This window comes from Cornus florida, unplaced genomic scaffold (genome assembly GCF_030987335.1).
Source record: "Cornus florida cultivar Cherokee Brave unplaced genomic scaffold, ASM3098733v1 CherokeeBrave_3.0.0_Hap2_Chr09, whole genome shotgun sequence".
NCBI lineage: Eukaryota > Viridiplantae > Streptophyta > Magnoliopsida > Cornales > Cornaceae > Cornus > Cornus florida.
Genome location: NW_026775579.1, coordinates 50437900 through 50456786, shown reverse-complemented (window position 1 = coordinate 50456786; position 18887 = coordinate 50437900). Strand labels below are relative to the sequence as shown.

At 36.9% G+C, this 18887-nt stretch overlaps 1 pseudogene; it reads right to left on the bottom strand.

Moving 5' to 3' along the window:
* Positions 1-17163, bottom strand: part of LOC132273890 (DNA mismatch repair protein MLH1-like) — a 38625-nt pseudogene extending 21462 nt beyond the window's left edge.
* Positions 17164-18887: the final 1724 nt, after the last annotated feature.

The window sequence follows — 18887 nt, the reverse complement described above, 5'->3', positions numbered from 1 at the left end:
AACCACCATTATTCGTAGTAAAAGAGATGTTCATCTATCCCCTGATATTATTTTGCCATCTGTTCTTCATATTCCTAACTTTGCATTTAATCTTCTATCTGTTAGCAAACTTGCCAAATCAGTAAATTGTGCTGTGATTTTCTTTCCTCATTATTGTGTTTTACAGGACTTGTGCTCGAAGAGGATTTTTAGCAGGGAATATAAGCATGATGGCCTCTACTGCTTTAGGGATCCTCCACCGACACCTCCTCCACTTGCTTCAAGCCTTCAAGCCTCTGTTCTTCCAGTTTCTAGATCTTATGATTTTTCTTTTCAGACTTTAAATCTATGGCATGCTCGCCTTGGGCATGTAAACTTTTAGTATTTATGTCTGTTTTTCCCTTCATTAATAACGGCTTGTAAGGATAATAAGTTTCAATGTGAGATTTGTGAACTTTCTAAACATACTAGAACCAATTATATTTCATATGCATCGTGCACCTAGTATGTTTGATCTCATACATTCTGATGTGTGGGGTCCTTCACCCATTATTGCTTTTTCGGGGAATCGATATTATGTCACATTCATTGATGATTATTCCCGCTGCACATGGGTATATTTACTTTAAAAGAAATCTAAAGTTTTTCCCTTGATCACTCTATTCCTCCAAATGATCAAAACTCAATATAAAACTGTTGTTAGGAATATTAGGTCTGACAATGGTCATGAATATGTTTCCAATGAGTTTCGGTCTCAACTTAACCGACAAGGTATTCTTCATTAACTTACTTGTCAGTTGTGGCAGAGCGTAAAAACCGTCAACTAATGTCAGTTGTTCGATGTCATTTAAGTGGAATGAAAGTGCCAAAGTCACACTGGCACATAGCGGTTCTTACAGTTACTTTTCTCATTAATCGCACCCCTAGTAGAGTATTAAATGGTAAGGCCCCTTTACAAGTGCTTCAGCCTGATATTACTCTTTTTTCCATCATGCCTCGGGTGTTTGGATATACATGTTTTGTTCAGAATCGTAGCCCTTCTCATACTAAACTTGATGACAAGGCCATTAAATGTATCTTTGTAGGATACTCTTCAATGTCAAAAGGTTACCGGTGTCATGATCCTGTACACAAACACATGTATCACTCTCTTGATGTCACATTTCATAAGCATACCCCTTTTATGGTTCTAACATTATCTTGCAAGAAACTTTTACTCCCAACCAAGAGGCTTCTCTTGCTCTTCCTCTTTCCTATTTTTCAAGAAGAGTCTTCCCTTGTGATTTCCTCAACCCCTTTTCAGGTCTATTCTCGCCGCCCTCGTGCTCCGCCTCCACTGCCTTCATCCTCCTCAGATATAGGTTCAGGTACATCTCCTCTCTTTCCTTTACATTTCCCTGACCCTGTTCCTGAGTCTCGGTATCCCACTCAGGACCGCAAACCCCCTGCTCGATTTGGATTTGCTTGTAGTACTGATCATCCTATTTCGCAATATATCTCTTATGATGGTCTTTCAGGGTCTTACTGAGCCTTTCTAGGCAAATTTGATTCCATTTCCATTCCCAGAAATGTCTCTGAGGCTCTCCTGAATCCCAATTGGATGTCTGCTATGATGGTAGAAATGGATGATTTGCAGCAAAATGAAACATAGGAGCTTGTATCTCTCCCTCCTGGTGAAAAGACTGTTAGTTGCAAATGGATATTCAGTATTAAATATTTGGTTGATGGCTCTATTAATTGGTATAAGGCCCGTTTAGTGGCCAAAGGGTTTACTCAAATTCCTGGTAAAGACATTAATGATACCTTCGCTCCAGTGGCTAAATTGACCTCAGTTCGTTTGCTTATCTCCCTGGCTACCTCTCACAGTTGGCCTCTTCATCAGCTTGATGTGAAGAATGCTTTCCTTAATGGTGATCTTCTTGAGACTATTTATATGGATCCTCCACCCAGTTTTCGGGCTGAGGGGGAGTATGCTGGAAAGGTATGTCGATTGCGGAAGTCTTTGTATAGGTTAAAACAATCTCCTAGATCTTGGTTCAACCGCTTCAGTGATGTAATTTTATCCATGGAGTTTGTTAGATGCCATTCTGACCATACATGTTTTATCCACCATTCCTCGACTGGTCTATGTATCATTCTTCTTGTCTATGTTAATGATATCATCATTACTGGCAATGACATCCCTGGGATTGCTCAACTAAAGCTTCAATTGGCTAAAGCTTTTGATGTGAAAAACCTTGGGCAGCTCAGATATTTCTTAGGAATTGAGGTTACTAGATCTAAGAAGGGTATCTCTTTATCGCAAAGGAAGTATGTCTTGGATCTTCTTCGAGACACGGGTATGCTTGGGTGTAAACCTGTTTCCACTCCTATAGATCCTAATATGAAGAACTCGATTGAGTCTGAAGATCTCCTTTCTGATCCCTCGCAATATCAGCGCTTGGTAGGAAGATTGATTTATCTTACCAACACCCGTCCTGATTTGGCTTTTGTTGTTAGTTTTGTGGGTCAGTTTATGCATGCTCCTCGTACAGCTCATATGGATGTGGTATCATATTCTTCGATATCTTAAGTCCTGTCCTGGACTTGGATTATCCTATTCTTCTAGCAGGTAGGTTAGATTATCCTGTTTCAGTGATGCAATCTATGCTGGGTCCAAAACTGACTGGCGTTCCACATCTGGCTTCTGTACTTTCTATGGAGATCATCTTATATCCTGGAAAAGTAAGAAGCAACCTGTAGTTTCGAGATCTTCAGCAAAGGCTGAGTATTGTGCCATAGCCCAGGGTACTTGTGAGATTCTCTTGCTTCGATCTTTCTTGGAGGAACTAGGGCTAAGTGAAAAACAGTCCTCAGACTTGTTTTATGATAATAAGTCAGCCATCATGCTTGCTTCAGATTCTGTTCTTCATGAGAGGATTAAACATATAGAGGTGGACATTCATTTTATCAGAGATAAGGTTCGTTCGGGAATTATCAAGCCGTGCTTTGTTCGGTTCTCTAATCAGTGAGCAGATGTGTTCACCAAATCCGTTTGTCCATCATTGCTTCATTCCTCGATTACCAAGCTGGGCTTGATTGATATCTTCACTCCGGCTTAAGGGGAAGTGTTGAAATATTTGTATTATTATTATTTTTTTTTTTTATTAGTTGTTTTCAGCCTTTTTTTAGGTGTTTTATGTAAGATCCCTATTATCATAGGATCACGTAGATAAGATCCCCATAATCATGGGATCACATAGATTTTGGCAAATTTTTAGTTTTTCTTTGATTTGGTTTCCTTTCTTTGAACCCCATTCTTGTATATAAATATAGCTCTTGGCTCTCGGTTTGAGTAAGCCAAAACCCAAATCTTCTTTTTGTCGCTTCTTAAAATTTATTCTTGGTGCACTCATCTTTTTTCTCTCTTGTTATTCTATTTTTCTCTTCTTCTTTAATTTTATTTCTTCAATTCTATGAACTTAGTGTCTGTATTTTTTATTTTTTTTACTGAAATTCTTTTGTGAACACTATCTGAATCTTTTTTTTGACAAGTAACATACTATATGAATCTTGATTACTGCATTGTAATTGCACATCTATTTTTCTATTTGTTGTTTTGTTGCACTGATAGCTGGGGGAAAAAATTTATCTTGGAAAAATTACTCGTTGTCACTGAGTAGTAAAAATTTAAAGAACAGAGCACAAACAGTAGGCACAAAATAGTGTCGGAAAATAGAATTGAGTGCACAACTTCATCAGTGGAAAGTAAAATTGAATGCATCTTTTAACTTCATCAGTTAAAAAGGTTTTGGAAACAAATATAATGAATGTGAATTTTGGCCAGAAAATTTTCCTCATACTTGGCTGTTCTATATTTGATTCCACATTATTTCAGGAAACATGTAAAACAGTATAATTACCTCAAGTTCACTACGTTTACAAGATATAGGTCAGTATTATACTGAAACAGCGCAAAAACATCATCCGCCATCCCAATATATGTGCAGTGTCTTACAATGTCCAGCAGACCTGTAAAGCTATATATTAGTAGGATGCACTAGTTAAAATTTGTTCAAATCTACGATATTGTTTCATTGTCAACAGAGATGAGTTTGGTTAACACCTACCAGAATGACAATTACAATCAATATCATCAATAAGCTCCTGAACACTAGTAAGATCTGCAGTTTCCTTTAGGTTCCTCCTCTGTCTGACAGAAGACCTGCACTCAAGTTCTTTGATATAAGTATACATACAGTAAAAACTTACTTGTGACTGGAAAAATACTATTAGGAAATTTGATCTTATATTCTGAAGAAATTATAGAAGTGGAAAGTTAAAAAAAGGAAGAAACAGATTGCAAAAAGACAGCCCAACATCAAAGCATGAAGGCTAACAAGGCATATACCCTTCCACGCACTAAGAGAGACTTCTTCAAAATGCATCACTAATTCTTGTGGCAACAAGAAAAGCGTAAGAATTATCACCACAAATCCATAAATTCTTCTCTTTTTACAGTTGCCCCAGTGGAAGCAAGGTCGTTTTGCACTACAGCAAAGTGCCCTCTAAAACCAGTCTCTGAGAACATTTCTCAAGGAGAAATAAATTCCAAAATAAACCAACGCCAGATATATGTGATAGAAAACGAATTGGCCGGATGACAATGGACAAGACTAATCATATCTCCTAGGAGGCAAAGTCTCTAATAAAGCTGGTCAAAAATAAATAAAGGTTCACCAAGTACATGTAAATTTAGAAGGATCGGGAGTGTGTCAGAATTTATGAACATGGAAGGAACGCTATATAATCTCTATTTTAGGTAGGGGGAAAAGAAAAAGAAAAAGAAGACTAAAGAAGAATGAACCTTCAGTCTATAACCAACCAAACGATCCTCCAGATATCCACCCAAAAACTTGATAGAACTTTTTGGAAGCTGGCTACATCTTCCAATTACTCAACTTCTAAAACTCAATTGCAGAGAATTTTAAGAAATAACTTGATTAGATAATAAAACATTATCTCCTTCATCTTCTGCTATAACAAAGAGGAATATATCATTATGATATCATGGGTTTTGCTCATTATATCTCTGTATAATGTCACTCTATTATGATCAACCAGTCTCAAGCCTGCACTATCTGGTGTATATTTCTGGTATTTGTGTGCAATCGAATTAATGATCACGACAACATCACTGAAGGAGGTTTCAATCATGAAAACATAATGTCAGAAGTAAAACAATTAAGGGTCAAAGAACCATAATGATCATGGATCATGGAGTCGCGGAGGATCATGGAGCTAGTGGACCTTGGGTGTCACGGCTGTCATCTGTGTTAAACTGGATTTGTGCATTCCTTTGTTGATACCTTGATTTGAGTAGGTCTAATCCCGAAATAAACATAATAACAAGTAAAAATAATAACTATCCTTATATATATTCCACATAGAGAAATACTGACTAAACAGTGACTCATTTTGCTCCACATGGTTTGCTATCAATGCTTATGCAATTTTCACATTCATCTGTAACAGCGTATAGAAGTGTCTGTCTGAGTAATTGAAGTTATATGGATGAACATATAGAACGTACCGCACAGAGGTCAAGCTACAGTTTCTTTCAAGTTGACCAGGAGCCTTAGCTTGCAAGTAGGCATGCAACCTTCCAGCAGGATCCAGTGAATCAGTCCGTACCATCTTATTCACTGGAACCTTTTGCAATTTTGAACCTGTAAAGGACGAGGCAACAATATGGAACAAACAAATATACTTATTAGACATGCCAAGAGTTGAGTCCAGCCAACAGAAATAAAATAGAAAAAATTCTGCATACCAGAAGGTGGACTAATGGTTGTAGGCACAAGACTGGATGGAGAGGGATCAAGGCTCTGCCTCATACATGAAACCAAAGATGTCCAAAATAAGTGAAACATTTTGGAAGTACGTATTTGTCCAAAATGCAGAGCAAAGCAGAAACAGCACCAGCACAGGAAGTACGAATTCTTAATTTAGAGAAGGATAAAGATAGATAGACAGATGTAGAGAAAGAGAGAGAGGAACTCAACAGATAATGCAGGTAAGAAGAAGTTGCAACTGTTTTCCATTTAAAAACAAAAACAAAAACTACTGTTTCCACACCTTATCTACGTTATAAGTGTCCCATGTTTGCAATTACATTGCTACTATTTAGATATAAAACTTCAAAGCTTAGCCTGTCTATTGAGATGGTATTAGGTTACTTTGCAATGTTGGGTTCAAATAATGACTTGCTATCTGCATTCCATGATCAAGTGAAGTTATGTAATGTTAGCCTATCGAGCGACATATGAGGGGTCATATTGGTTGGTAGGAATAAATCTAGTTTTCAGTAATTTACAGCGTAGGTAATTTTGGTGGTTTTGCACCATCATACAGCATTTTGTAATAAGATCATTGTAAACTAGATTATGGAACATTTAGGTACAAAAAGAAGATATAGAACGTAGCAACCGAAACTTGGAACACCAGAAAATCTAGCATGTCCTATGGAAGGAAACATGAATGACATGTGCCCTCTTTCAGTTATTATACCCTCCTACATAAAGCTCATTAAGGTAATACAAGGGGCAGTAATCAAACTATTTATTGAGTTTACAGAACCAAAAATTTTCTTATCAAATGCTGAAAAGTATCTACTTGAGCTCATACACCAAGTTTGCAATATACCTGTTCCTGAAATGTCCTTGCATCATTGGAGTTTCTCAATTTTGATTCAACGGCAGACTGTATCTTTTCAATAATAACTTCCTGATTCAAAAGACTTACCTGCATATCCGCATACAATGTTCTAATTCACACACGAACTTAAATAGATAAACAATTCCAGTACAAAACAATCAATAATAAAAAGAACAGCAGAGAATATTACTGGTTCTTTTTTCAAATACAGTTTGTTGGTTTTTCATTTCAAGGTATACTCGATGAAGTTAAGCAATCTAGGCGACCTCTACCAAGTAGTACCCCTCGGTAACACATTGTCTACACAAATGCATAAGCAATAAAATTATTCTTATTTTACATGCATAAAACCTTCACATGTTCACACAGATAATTTAAAATAATAAGCTTCAAGCACGTCAGTCAAGCCTTTGTAGCCTCAGCCCAAGCCCAAACCAAGTATATAAATATTAGTCCAAGCCCACAACAAACTCGAACTAGGCTCAAGTTATAGATAATTGGTCCTGTTCCACTTAGAACTAAAGTCTTCTTCCAAACATTCTTAGGCTTCAGCATTCCACTCTATCCAGCTCCAACGTTTCAGTTGCTCTGAACCACCATGTCCTTATCCTAGAAACACATTTATGGGAGGGACATTTCACTCTTGCTTCATAGTGCCCTCATTGGTTGCAATAATGCATGGCAAAACCATCTTGATTCTAGGCCAATTTGCTTTCACTTCACCATCAATTCGTTCTACTTCTAACTTTTTGTGAATGTATCCGAAACATTTGTTGTCTTGCTACACGTCCATCTCAACACCCACATTTCATTTACACCAATCTTATTAACATGTTCCCTTTTTGATAAGACAACTTATGAACATCTTCCAAATTCCTTAAAATTTTACACCCTAGGCATTACTAGTCTTGATGAAGAACGAGATGTGACCCACAGAGACGGAGCCAGGATTTCATTGCAGGAGGGGTCGGCAGTGTACTTGGTAAAAAGAAAATTAATAAATAAATAAAATAAATAACAGAGTGATTGAATATGTAATAAAAGGATGGTGTGGTAATTAAATATTCAGCACATTGGTTTAATTATGACCACATATCCTTTCATGAGAGTTATAGAGTTATATTTACATAACAAACAAAGAAAAACATATTAGCATAATTTACAAAGATAGAAAATAATGTACAAAAATAGAGAAGAGTTATGTAAAATCCCTAAATCACATTAACAAAAGAAGAAAAAAGCATTGTAATTCTATGTATGAGATCCAAGGACAAAGGTATAAATATAATTACAGAAATAATACGCATTTATCAGCCCACTCCACCACATGATTGAATTTGATATTTTTGGTTTATAGACAAACTAATAATATTAGAAACCACGGGCCAAACTTATAACATTACAAACTCGGGAGGGCATGTCATAGCTCAGTCCACCACATGGATGATATTGTCCACTTTGGGCCTGAGACTGCACGGTTTTGTTCTTGAGTTTTACCCCAAAAGGCCTCGTACCATTTGGAGATGACACTAGTACATATAAGCACTTTACCTTCACCTTAACCAGGCGATGGTAGCCTACCAATGCCTCACACCCATCCACAAGGTCGCCAAATCACCCCCCCCCCCCCCCCCAGGGGATGTTGGCCATAATTCCGGCTGGGCTCCAGCTCTGATACCATTTGTAACAGCCCACTCCACCACATGGTATGATATTATCCGCTTTCGACCTGAGCCCACACAGTTTTTCTCTTGGGTTTTACCCCAATATGTCTCATAACATTTGAAGACAGCAGTAGCACATATAAGCACTTCACCTTCACTTTACCCAGGCGATGTGGAATTGTGCAACCATAGCTTACCAATGCCTCACACTCGCCCATGCACACCTGCCCACAAAATCGCCACAATCTCCCCCCAAAGGGGCCCAACATCCTCATTTGCCACACTTCCGACTGGGCTCCAGCTTTGAGATCATTTGTAACAGCCCACTACATCACATGGTATGATGTTGTCCGCTATGGGCCCCAACCTACACAATTTTTCTCTTAGGTTTTATCCCAAAAGACTTCATACCATTTGGCGATAACACTAGCACATAAGCACTTCACCTTCACCTTACCCAGGCGATGTGGGATCGCACCTGTAGCCTGCCAGTGCCTTGCACCCGCCCCCGCACACCCGCCCACAAGGTCGGCACATGGCATTTTGTTTAACTTATCAAAAAATACACATATACATGTAAAAATAGATACTTTGATATTCTAAAACCTTACCAAGTTGATTTAGATTAGAAAAAAGAATGGGCTGAGAAAGAAGATGAGAATCATGAGATGAGGGGAAATGATGGAGGTGAGAAAACAGATTGAAAGCTAGGTAGGGTCGATTGAATGGTTGAAATGATAAAGAAAAAAGAAGATAGAGAGAATTCAAAAACCACGATAGTATTCAAATAATCAAAGCTGAATTGTCTATTATATACAGCCCTTTATCTAGGCACAATATGAATAAACCCTAAAACATCAAAATACCAAAAATACCCTAAAATTCAAACATTGCTAAGGTATATCTAATTACCTATTCTTGTATACGGGTAGCTCATGCATACGGGTCACATCTCGTTCTCCAAGCAGACATGGGTAGCTCATGCATACGGTCACATCTCGTTCTCCATCAAGTCTTGTTGAAATATATATATATTTGACATCCTTTCAATTTAATTGGTGTACTCCACTTCATTCATCCATCTTTAATGTGACACGTCCTCTCCACTCTCTTTCTAATTATGAATGAGCAAGGGTAGCAATTAAAAAGTTTTTGCTTCAGTATTTCTTGGCTAATCATCAGTCTTCCTCATTTCCCTTTCTATGTGTCTGAACAAAGTATTCCACTTGCAACACTAACGCATAATATTTTCCAAGTGTTTTCACAAAGTGTATGTTTAGTGTTTGTTTGCAATTATCCTACTCGTGTACATATACTGTAATTCTATAAACAAAATACTAGATAAGTTAAAAGTATTAAAAAAAAAAAAAAACAAAACAAAACATACGATAAAAGAACGGGATAGTGGATCATAGAATATTTGATACTTACTAACATATTACGCAGTTCATATTACTTAATACACAAACCAAATTGTGCATATCGATCAAATCAAAAGGCTCTTGGTTTTACAAAGTCTTCCAAGCAAATACCCATGTCTAGGGCCAGAAAATTGATGTTGTTACATTAGATGAAGAATCTAAGATTATTAGGTTTCATGTAAACAACATATATATCCATATATATATATATGGTTCAAGATATAAAGCAAGCAGTAAGACAATCTGGAAGAAAAAACATTCATCAATAGACAACCCCTATTATTAGCCAGAAATAATTATTAGTTTTTAAGAGTTAACCACAGGAAAAACTCATACCTCTTTCTTTGTAGGGTGTACATTCACATCAACATGCTCAGGTGGCAATAAGATTGACATATATATGAAGGGTTTTGATGCTTTAGGAAAGGTTGCAGCATAAACAATTTCAAGAGCCCTTTTTAAGGACTGCACTCAACTAATCTATCTGGAAAAGAAAATAAAGAAATCGAATGAATCCATAAAACAGGAACTATGATAATGGATTAACTAAAATAAATTTGTGCAAATATCAACAATAATTAAACAAATAGGAATTCAGGTGTTTATTAGTCAAAATCATGCCATAAATTGAAAGAGAGAGAAAAAACACACAGAGAGAGATAACAACTTCCTGAGCTTGTTTCCTAGACAATAATATTTGCAAAACTATTTGCAAATTTTAGATTTCTGTGTTGTGATGAAGCTTGTAAGGAAAACTAATATAAGCAGAACTAGAATCACTATAACATCAAACCAGAAAAAGAAGCATAAAAAAATATAATAAAATTGCATAACCAAGAGAAGACACAATCACTATCAACAAGTAATGATGGAATTTAAGTGACAACAGACAATATAATGGGATATCTTCTACAAAGTACATGGCATATGAAGAGATTTTGCATATAGATCAGTTCAAGGGGATCTCATGGTGCTTCACACTGGTCAATAATCAACTAGGCGAAGGTGGTTTTACAGCTTCATTATGCCTTACGTAAAAGCCAAGCTGTAAAGGCTGTGGTTCTGACTTTATTGACCAGCGATAGAAAAGCCAATAATGGAGATTGAACAAATATTCATGTTGAAGGATATGTCAAATTCTTAGTAGCTGGAATAAGACTATACCCCACACTTTTTTATATCACTTATCACAAGTATGACATAATTGATATTCCCAACGACTGATGTATTTCAAATACAGGGTTTATAGATCTACTAAAAAATGAGCAGATTTGAAGAGTAAAATGTTCGTTCAATCCCCCTTAATGGTTTGTTTTCTCTATTTGGTTTTGCATTTCTACGTCTCCAAATAAACCATGTCCTCTATGGTATTCCTTTTCAGTAATGAAATTTTGTTTCAATAGAAATATAATATAGAAGAAAGAGAAGAGAAATATGTAAAAGGTTTGAATGAGATAAATCACTCATTCATGGCTCTAGTATTTATAGATATAAAGTGCACATGCTCATATTACAAGAAATGAAACTAAACCAAATCACATCATATTCTATAGCATAATCAAATATCTGCTAATACGGTAAGTCATTCCATAAATTGTGGCTATTAGATCTGCTAACACTCCCCTCAAGTTGGTGCATGAATATTTGAGACGCCCAACTTGGACAATGCATCTTCAAACACGGTCTTGTCAGCACCCTTCTTCAAAATCTACAAGTTGAAGAGTGCAAATTTGACTAGCGATGATTTTCTCTCAAATGAAGTGCTGATCAACAAATCAAAAATGTCTCCTCAGACCATAAACAATTAACAATGTCTCCTCAGACAATAAACAACCAATCATGTCTCCTCAAACCGTAAACAACCAATTAATGTCTCCTCAGACCATTTCCCTTCGCATGTTTAAAACATGTAGATGGAAGAATTAACAATGTCTCCTCAGACCATTCCCCTTTATACATATGTTTAAACAATGTAAATGAAAGAATCAACAATGTCTCCTCAGACCATAAAAAAGAAATAACTATGTCTCCTCAGACCATTTCTGAATGGGTGGTGCCGAAGTTGCAACATCCTCATTGAAGTCGAACCACCCTACCTACCCGACACCTCCCAGATGAGCGTTGTCAGGTGGTGCCAAACTCGCAACTCCCTCATTGAAGTCGGACCACCCTGCCTACCCGACACCTCCCGGATGAGCGATGTCACCTTAGACCATTCCCGAATGGGTGGTGCCGAACTTGCCATGCCCTCATTGCAGTCGGACCACCCCGGCTCTGAAACCAAGTACATACTTTTTTTAAGGAGCATTGCCCGCTTACATATAGCCAAACAACCTCCTTAATATCCGGAACCTCTTTGTGGACTAAATTTTTTTTTACCCAAGCCCTTCTAGGTGTTAAAGACCAACTATCCCAATTTATCCAACCCTAGAAGAGTAAAAAAGAAATTGTAAAACTTAAAAATACATGTTTTCGATCACAGAACAGCAACACAGAAAAGACATGTGTAGGCAACGTCACACGATGTCACAAACAGCCTAAGGACGCTGTTGCACAAGTAACAAGGCTGTTGAAAGGTGTGGAAAGGTGTTGGCTCTGATACCAAGTAGAAATATAATATAGAAGAAAGAAAAGAGAAATATGTAAAAGGATTGAATGAGATAAATCACTCATTCGTGGCTCTAGTATTTATAGATATAAAGTGCACATGCTCATATTACAAGAAATGAAACTAAATCAAATCACATCATATTCTATAGCATAATCAAATCTCTGCTAATACGGTAAGTCATTCCATAAATTGTAGCTATCAGATCTGCTAACAGTTTCCTATTGTAGTTGAAGAAGAAAATTAAAAATAATAACAACAATTATTATACTAAGGGTGCATGCTTAGTGCTTTTGTGTAACTTATCTTTTGAGAGAAGTTAAATTTTTTGTGCTAGCTGATGTCACCAAAAAAGTAAATAAATAAAAAAAAAGGTCAATAGAAACCAAAAAAAGTAAGAAAAGAAAGGAGGCATGGTATCACAAAAAATCATTTCTCCATGCTTTCTCTCCCAGTTGCTTCTCTTATATACTGTCGTAAAATTTGAGGCTGCTGAACCCAAAAAATATTAAGGGCCAATAGAAACCAATATAATAAGAATTCAAAAGAAACATAGTTACAAAAATAAAAATCCATTTCTCCATGCTTCATCTCACATTTGCTTCTCCCCATGTTTTGTTATCATGGAAATTGAGAGAAGGCCAAACCCCAACACTTCCCATTCAGAACATAGCTTTTGGGGTTTATATGACCCACTGCCAAAACCCTCAAACAAAAACCCAGCATGCCAATTCGCCTATTTACATCTGGAGCTGATTAGAGAACATAGCCAACAAAGCATGGCTCCTTTCCAATCCATCAACTCCCCCCCCCCCCCCCCAAAAAAAAAAAAAAAAAAAAACATTTTCCAACCAAGGTTGTAAGTACAACGTTAATTGTTTTACATATATACTTATTTCAGAATACACAAGATTAATCCAGGATTGCAAGGTAATTTCAGGGAGAAGAATCTTGGTGATTATGATATCCATTTAGTCCCACCCAGGGAAAAAAGTGCGGAATTAACGGCAGAAGTGAGACCGGACGGTACTGCAGTAGATGATGGCACAAGAGACAGAAGGATTGTTATCTCCACTAATGAAAGTAATTAGGACCCAAAAGCTCAAACTTGATGATGAGAAAGTTGCTCCAGTCGAAGACACAACTATACTTTATCTAAGAAATTCTCATATTTCAAAAGGTTGCTTGTAAACTGGCTAGAACAGCAAGTGAGGAGAACCAATTTAATTATCACTTATTGCCAAATGCAAACAATAACATCAGAATTGACTGAGAAAGCCTTCCAGAATGAATATTATTTTAGATTATTAATCTTTCACCAGAAGTAATATAGCAACAATCCATCCTGGAAGATTAGCAAGCCACTTTATATTCAAAATAGAAATCATGCAACCCTTTTCCTCGATAAACATCACCTGTAGTTACAAGTATAAAAGCAATTATAGGTCCTACCAGCCAGCAATAAAAGAAAATAGTTGAAGATAAACATTTGTGTTCAGTAGTCACCAATAACTACCATATTCACATGATAGAGCATACTTTCAATTATAAACATTTTTAAACCATTTTTAATGATTTCTTAGGAGTTGAATCTTTGGTGTTTTCTATAGTTTTGGCGGCATGGCCGAGTGGTAAGGCGAACAAATGGGATTCAGGGATTCATATGAAAAAGACCAATTTATTCATTGACAAATATTTGTACCAAAATAACAGATGCCAAGAAGAACAAAAGACCTTGGACATGCATGTAAACCCAGGTACCCTACATATATGACATATAACCCTAAGATCCATAACAGTCCACAAAATTAAAAATCTTATCCCAATATTATATTGCTAATAATATCATAGATAAAAAGTACTGTTGTTATCTTAATTTCAACGTAATTAGAATTGGAAATTAAACCATCCATTTCAAATACTGAAGCAGATGGATCATCATCACAAACTTTTATTTTCATCAGCTGTTGCAACATATTGAATTTAGAGTGGGAAATGTTAACAGTTTCAGCATATAAAATGGCCCATGGTTTAGTAATGACTCTCTCTCTAGCTCTTTTGGATATAAGGTGTTGACTGTGTTGGGGCTGAGGAAAGATTCCCTACTCTCCTCTGTTATTCATGCAACTCTTGGATCAGACCAAATAATGGCAGTCCCTGATTCTCTTTGAATCCTATCTCTGCTGTTCATATTGCTCAAGGTGAGGATCCAATTCAGTGGAGATAAGGTAGATGTGCTTTCAGGTCTGTTTGGGACCGAATTAGAATTTGTTAATCTAAAGTTACATGGGCCTCTTTGGTATGGAATAAAGGTAGACCTGGAGCAGCTGTTACCACTGCTCTTGCTGTTCTTGATAAACTCACTTCTTGGTAAACTTGCAGAGGAGAGGTCTTTAAGTTGTGCCCATTTGTCATAACTGTTTTAAGAATAGTGACTCAGCAGATCATTTTTTTGGCAATGCATTTTTGCCCAAGTATGACAGTGTATCATGGCTTGTATTGGAGGGTCTATCCCTGCAGCTCCACCTTTGGTCAGTTGATTCAGTGGAGAGTCAATGCTTTTCAAAGATAAATCTCAGAAGAATCGTATTTTTAGAATGGTGTTCACTAGTGCAGTTTGGGGCAATTGGAAGGCTAGGAACTTGGCACTTCATCAGAGATCAATCTCTTTTGTTTCAGCTGTGGCAACAAAGGTAATTTGGGATGTTTTTTATATTGAAGGAATTTTGATTTCTGATTGGCATGGGATGTAATGCTTTTATTTTGATGTCTTCTCTTATTTTCTTGTTCTGTGTTTACTGGAAATGGAGTTTTGTAATGTGAGGGTATGCCCTCACTTCTCCTCCAGTACTTTTTTGTTTTCTTTTTAATACAATTCCATTTAGGGGGAAAAAACATATATGAAATAGAACCCTAACAGACCACAAAATTAAAAATATTATCCCAGTATAATATTGCTGATACATACCATTGATAAAAAGTACCATTGTTATCTTCTTCGCAGCATAATTAGAATTGGAGATGAAACCATCCATTTCAAATACTGAAGTAGATGGATCATCATCACAAACTTCTATTTTCATTACATTGCGAGCAACTGACACCCCATAAACAGATCCGATCGCACCAAGCCTTGAGGACGTGGCGACTGAGTGAACATCTGCTCTAGCAGCTCCATGCTGCATACAATGGAAGAGTAATATGAAGAAATATTTCTCATCAGGTTAAAGAAGTTAGGAGAGAAAGAAAAGTTTACAACATGATAAAGATGAGCACGAATGGTGAAAGACAAACCTTTCTACAGGAGAAGCTAGCATTTATGTGATGAATGGCAAACCTGCTAAGGATATCTACAATTTTAGGATAATCATCAGCAGAGTTCTGAAGTATTTTTCTCCGAGCAGTCATGTTATAAAACAAATTCTCAATCTGATAAAAAAACGACAACATCCAAGACAAATAGATTAGAGCAAAAATTTTTTGTAAATTATACTTGTCTCATAAAACTTACAGTGTATCCTACAATTCAAATAACACAATGACCAATGAATTTCCCAAAAATATTTATAATTCTCATATTTTTGGGGGAAGTCATGAACTACTCCAAATAATTCTACAATCATAACATATTAGTTTCCTTTCTCCGCAGCTTTGTTTTTCTCTTTCCTTATTGTTAAATTTATTGGGCGTCGTCGGTTTTCTCAGTCTCAAACTTCAGTACTTAATCCCCTACAATTGTTTTTCACATTTTCCTAACCCATCCACAATTATTCTAATGCAATGATTTTCTCATATTTGTTGAGAAAGGCAAAAGATCCAGTCCATACCATTATCTGAGTTCCCTTTACAGCAGCACATGCTTTTGGTTCATGCTCCATCACACCATCTCTGTATGATACCCTGAACAACACATTTCCACTTTCAGAAATATATAAATATGCATGCCAGAGACAATGCATGTGGCAAAATCATATGCAAAGAAAGGCCTAAAACAAAAAGCACACAAACAACAAAAAGAAAGAAAGAAAAATTACAATTTCCATAAAACAGAATTGAAGCCAAATGCAAGATAAATGACACAACAGATCCCTAAAAATATAGATACACAAAGTCACATCCAATATTTCTTTTTCCCCTTTCTTGGGAGAATTGTAACTTGTACGTAATATATGTAACCTTCATCCACAGTTATATTTGTATGTCACAACCAAAGTTATAAGAGTAAAAACAGCTTTATGTGAATCTTTAATCGAACAGGCGGGGCCCACAATTCATACCTATAACCATGCAATTGGCCTTTGGTAATGGTAGTGACGGTAACATGACCAACATAGGTCATGCTGGCCAACGCCTCTCCTCTGAACCCCATCGACTTAATCGACTGTAAATCTTCAAATGTAGACAACTTGGAAGTCGTATGCCTCTCGCAGAGTATCCGTTAATCCTCATACTAATCAAAACCAACAACAATAATCACTACGACAATAAATTCCAGAATCAATCTCTCTATATGTATATATGTATCTAGTGTAGTGAATTGGGAGAAGATGAGACAGTAAGGGGTTACTCGCATTCCGTGGCCGTCGTCGGAGACTTGGATGAGTTTGAGGCCACCGTCCTTGACGGTGACGTTGATGGAGGTGGAGTGGGCATCGAGGCTGTTCTCGACGAGCTCTTTGACGGCGGAGACGGGCCGCTGGATGACCTCACCGGCGGCGATTCGGTTGACGACGGACTCGTCAAGTCGGTGGATTTTCTTCGATTTCCATTTGAGAATTATTTTTTTATTTTTTTATAACTTTCCAAATCAGAGTCGCACTCCTAAAAGAGTTAGGATTCTTTCATAAGCCTTTAGTACTCGCATGCTGTTTAGTACCCAAGTGCTTCCAAATCCAAATCGAAATCCACTTTTATCCTATTCCTACTCAAATACTGTTCCTTCTATATATATATATATATGATCTATGACCTACGAACTAAATATCAGTCTTTCTTCTATAATTAGCTACTGTCATCACCCTCTCTCTCTCTCTCGATCCACTAAGTAGTAACTAGTATTATCACACACGACCTGTCTCTCTTAGTTATCCCCTAATGGATGCAACAAAGTTGCTGGTTAAGAGTCTCGGTCTTATTAGCGGAAGGAATGATCAATCACTGCCTTCTATTCAACTGTCTCTAGATTTTAAAGTGGAAAAAACATATATCTCTTCGGATGGATCCTTCAAAACTAACACCAGACGAGACCTCATCGCACAAATCTCAAAGCAATTTCCAAGCGAAACCCTAACCTCCGATATGATATCCGAAATTATTTCTGAAATGAACGTACCATTCCCATTAGAGGGATTTCAATACAGACCATATTATGACCGCGAAACAGTGCATGAGCTTGACAAGCTCGACGATCTTGTCAGTACAGTCATGGATGATGCTCGTTGGACGGTCACTAAATTCTCAAACTGTGGCCGAAAAATACTAGTTTTGAACATCAATATTGAGAAAATAGTGATTTTGCCTAGTCAGGAGATCCAAGCAATGGACCGCGCAAAGGAGATGGAAAAACGTGTGCTCGAACTTCACAAATTTGTTTCCTGGATCGTAAGGGTGTGGCCTGGTATGGAATTTGATGGCATATGGAAAGAAATAGCAATGAGAGTGAGGAACACTGCACCAAAGAAAGCTCGCTTGGACCAAAGATATGAAAGAAACTTGCTCTTGTCATTGATGGATCAGACTATGAGAGAGTACTTGGGATATGATAGATTAGTGCCTGCAAGTACATCATCTATCGAGGGATTGGAGACAATCAAATTTGAAGAGAATAGTGATAGAGGGAAAGTGTGTGTCATATGCAGAGATGATATGTTTATTGGGTCGGAAGTGACTCGCATGCCATGTTCTCATTCATACCATCCGGTCTGCATTTTGGAGTGGCTCAAAAGGAGTCACATGTGCCCCTTGTGTCGCTTCGAGTTGCCACATAGAGCAATTTAAATATTTTTTCCCTTCCCTTTTTCTTGTTTTATGTTATATAAATGTATGCAAACTACAAAATTTTAATTGTGCATTATTATAGAATGTTTCATGCAGTAGGATGTAATTGATTTGAAAGCCCAAATCTGGAAAATATATTATAAAAAAGTTGTTGATGTTTTTTTTTAAGTAACTCTCATAAGTAGAATTTATTTATTTTTGCTGATGTATATCTAAAACTATACATGTCCAACAAAGACGAATACTTAGGTAACACTCCAAGAAATTAATCACAAGCCAACGGAAGCACCACTGTCATTATCACTTATAATTCTACCCTTCCCTATTACCCAGCAAGAACAATCAAACAGAGGCAGAATGGTAAACCATTTTACAAAGATAACCAAACCATGACTAACACATTCCGGAGTACATATACATGATAGTTATTCTTAGATCCGATGAGACAGCCATTGAAGCGACTGGGTGAAGCAAACAGATATGGAAACGGAGAGCTTCACCATTTCATTCCTAGCCAGGTGG